This window comes from Crinia signifera, chromosome 7 (assembly GCF_055691185.1).
Source record: "Crinia signifera chromosome 7, ASM5569118v1, whole genome shotgun sequence".
Taxonomy (NCBI): domain Eukaryota; kingdom Metazoa; phylum Chordata; class Amphibia; order Anura; family Myobatrachidae; genus Crinia; species Crinia signifera.
Window position 1 is genome coordinate 50,674,527 of NC_139223.1, and position 4,303 is coordinate 50,678,829.

Below are 4,303 nucleotides of genomic sequence, written 5' to 3' on the forward strand. Positions count from 1 at the left end.
GTTAAAACTGTGGCAAGGCATGCTGGGATTTGTAGTTTCACAACATCTGGAGGGCCGCAGTTTGAAGACCCATGCTGTAGAGCAGTGGTTCCCAACCTTTTTTCTTTCCTGTACCCCTTGATTAGGCTTTTCATTGATAAGTACCCCCTCCTCTCATTTTGAAATATGGACAGTACTTAGCGGTATGCGGATCCTTATGCATGTCCTTATATTAAGGAGGAGCGGAGGAATAGTACACAGCCAGGAATCATGCCCTTCCGTGTCTAGACACTGGTTGGGTATTATCTCCAGGATTCCCACTAACACCGGTAGGATTAATGCCGCTGCTTCCTTCACCTTTGTCAGTGCTGGGCAGATGACTGCTGATGTCTGAGGGCAGCATGGGAAGCTCCCAGTGGATTGCTGGTCAGGCATATGACACAACAAGGTTGGTCTTCTTCAGCCATCAAAAGACCTTTTCATCGTCCGCCATTACCAGTATTATTTTCAAGAACCCAAACTGGTCTGCAGAGTACCCCTAGGGGTACTAGTACCCCAGGTTGGGAACCACTGCTGTAGAGTATGCACTTATATATTATTTTGAATATTCTACTGATAATTCAATATCTCCTGATGTGTGATTCCTAAATGGTCACTATGGACTAAAAAAGTAAAAGTATACCAGTTACCAAACTGTGGTAAACTGAGAATATAATAATATTATTAGTATTGGGTCAGTACCCTGTAGACCAATATCAAGATAATTTGTATCTTGGCCCGTTATATCTGTAGGGATTCAATAATGAATATTATAGTGTATATTGGATCTGCTGTTAAATGTATGAATTTGGTGCCACCTGCTGGTCTAATAATAGAAGGCATGCAAGAAAGAGAAGGCTGAAAGAGAGACAGTTGTGTGAGTATATCCCTGCAATGCATGGGCAGATTCGGGAGGGGAGCCCCCAGGCATGTGCCCCCCTGTCTTTTCAGACTGAGACAATTTGTAGCTGAGGACCAGAGCTTTCTTACGAGCCTGGCCCCATGTTGCTAGCCCCCTGGCAAATCTGGAACATTTCCCCATAGGTTAATATGGGACCCGCTAATTCTGAACCCCACCTGTTCCACCGGCTGCCAGCCCCCCCCCCCCCCTCCCCTGGCATCACAGAAGCTTGTGTTGGTCTCCCCCCAAATCAATGGGCCTTCAATCTGATACCAGGCTGGTCCCTATGGGTAAATTGTTTCCGGAGCTATTGCGGATAAAACATTTTTTTTTTATTTCTGTGTAATTTCATGGCTGTTAATGTTCTTTGAGGGCAGATTACTCTGGAACCAAATGGCCCAGTTTCACGGGACCAAAATCATTCGAAGCCCACTCAAAAGTTCTTTCTCCTTTATTTAGCTAGTAGCAAGTAATGCACTCCTTTATGTAGCTAGTAGCAAGTAATGCACGCCTTTATATAGCTAGTAGCAAGTAATGCACACCTTTATGTAGCTAGTAGCAAGTAATGCACACCTTTATGTAGCTAGTAGCAAGTAATGCACACCTTTATGTAGCTAGTAGCAAGTAATGCACGCCTTTATATAGCTAGTAGCAAGTAATGCACGCCTTTATGTAGCTAGTAGCAAGTAATGCACACCTTTATGTAGCTAGTAGCAAGTAATGCACGCCTTTATATAGCTAGTAGCAAGTAATGCACGCCTTTATGTAGCTAGTAGCAAGTAATGCACGCCTTTATGTAGCTAGTAGCAAGTAATGCACGCCTTTATGTAGCTAGTAGCAAGTAATGCACACCTTTATGTAGCTAGTAGCAAGTAATGCACGCCTTTATGTAGCTAGTAGCCAGTAATGCACGCCTTTAAGTAGCTAGCAGTCAGTAATGCACGCCTTTATGTAGCTAGTAGCAAGTAATGCACGCCTTATATAGCTAGTAGCAAGTAATGCACGCCTTTATGTAGCTAGTAGCAAGTAATGCACGCCTTTATGTAGCTAGTAGCAAGTAACGCACGCCTTTATGTAGCTAGTAGCAAGTAATGCATGCCTTTATGTAGCTAGTAGCAAGTAATGCATGCCTTTATGTAGCTAGTAGCAAGTAATGCACTCCTTTATGTAGCTAGTAGCAAGTAATGCATGCCTTTATGTAGCTAGTAGCAAGTAATGCATGCCTTTATGTAGCTAGTAGCAAGTAATGCATGCCTTTATGTAGCTAGTAGCAAGTAATGCATGCCTTTCTGTGTCTGGTAGTATCACTGCAATGAGGCAAAGTAAACTGATGACTGACTAGGGATAAAAGCTGGCATACTATTGTATTGTCTGATAACTTATGATGCCTGCCAAGCTCCAACATGATGCCAGCCCCTTCACTGAATACTGGGGCTGCCTCACCCGCTGTCTGGCTGCTCGGCATCGCTGGCGCACGATGAAAGACTGTAGAGCCTGAACCTTGCTGGCTGTTTCTGGCTTGCTAGCAGCCCCTTTGTTACTGGCTGTCGTGCTGTTATTGGTGATGAGTGAGCTATAACCATACAGTGCATAAAAACAAGAGGTAAAAATAATCTTATTTTACTAGTACACACTTAAAAATAACATTGATTTTGTTGGAAATTTCACGTGTAAAAGTTGCTTCAGGGTCCCTCTGGGATTAGGGGCCATGAAGTAGAAGTTTCATTTGTTTCAAAGTAGGCACTGTTATAATTAGGTGCCAGTGGTATAGTGTGTGTGTGTGTGGGGGGGGGGGGGGGGCCTGGGTCTGATGGAAGGGCACAGGTCCCATGCCCCCCTCCCCTGCTGCAGAGAGCTGGAATGTGGAAGTAGAGAGGACAGGCTTCCTCTGCAGCACAGCCTCTCTCCCCAGCCCAGCACATTCTGCTCAGTGCCATATGCTGAGCAGGGGAGAGAAGCAGCTGCAGCAGCAGCCTGTTCTCTCTCTCTCATTATTATTGTTTTTGCACATATAGAGAGTGTAAAAGCAGGTGCGGGCGTGCTGCGTCTTTGTGTTAATTTGCAGGTAGCGAGAGAAGGACAAGTCAACCAGCAAGAAGACAAGGTTACATCTGGAGAGCATATCCATGTTTCCTACATAATTGATGAGTGTTTGTTGTCCCTTTTTCCCCTTTCCCTCTTCGTTCAGGGTTGCACTCAGTGCTTTGAACCTAAGATACGCCCAGTTCGAAGCTAGAAGTGCCAATGATGAAAAATCTTTCGGGGGCCATATGTAAAAATGTCTCATACAAATTGTCCTGATGCAGCCGTCCCACGCTCCGGCGGCTGCCGCTGAATAGGACTGACAGTCTCCGGCTACTGTTGATTAAGAGGAACTACCGACTTCTCGCGAGAATTCCCCTGTACTTGACTCCTGGCAAAGCCGCTGGGCGGGTGGGAGGGCCACTCAGACCAGCTACGGGGGCCGCATATGAGGTTCCCCACCCCTGCATTATAGGTTGCAGGAGTGGGAGGTCCTGTATAAGACTTGGTGTCCAGGACCGTCGACTGGAGTGACGATCTGTAGATAAGAGCAAGTGCGTGAGGTAAGTGCTCTGATTACACCTGCACCGCAGCAGATTCCAGCTCTCCAGGGCCAGATTAGGGGGGGGGGGGCACACAGGGGCCCCCTGTGGTTGGCATGTATTTTTTTTTTTAGCTAAAGGTTTTGTGCATGGGAGTGGGGTAGTGCTGCAGCTTTGCCTATCTGCCAATGTGACAATGATTAATGATGCTGAGCATTGGGAGCCAAGGCACAAGTGTGCAGTGCATTACTGGGAGTTGACTAAATCCCATGAGACTTTGCACAAGAGGTCAGAGGCTGAGAGAGGCTTGTGCTGAGCTCTGTTTGGTGGAGCTCATCATATTCTTCTCAGGCCCATGGAGGACAGCAGCTGCAGTGGCTTCATCATGGGAGGGTTTTTAATCAGAGGCAGCACTGAGCCTGTCAGGGCTCCTATAGAGAAAGGTACAGAGGGAAAAACACAGGCTTTTCATGTGGTATTTTCCCCCCATGCAGTTACCCATTGACCAAGTTTATACTGCCTTTACACTGTGTTTTGACAGGGTAATATTTTCCCGTGCAGTTTGTGGCCAGTAATGACAAGTGCAAGGGGGCCCCCCTGTCTAAAGTGACCCCAGGCCCCCCGAAGGCTTAACCCGGTCCTGCCTAGGGATGGCCATCGACCATCGATGATTTAAAATCATCGATGGTTTGTGGCCGATGTCTAATACTTTTGCCATCGATGTGGGAGTACCAGATAGTTTCCCTACAACGATGTTTCCTGTGTTTTTTTCTCAAGGTGCTGGGATCACGAAGCATAGCTCCACCCCCGACACCTGGAA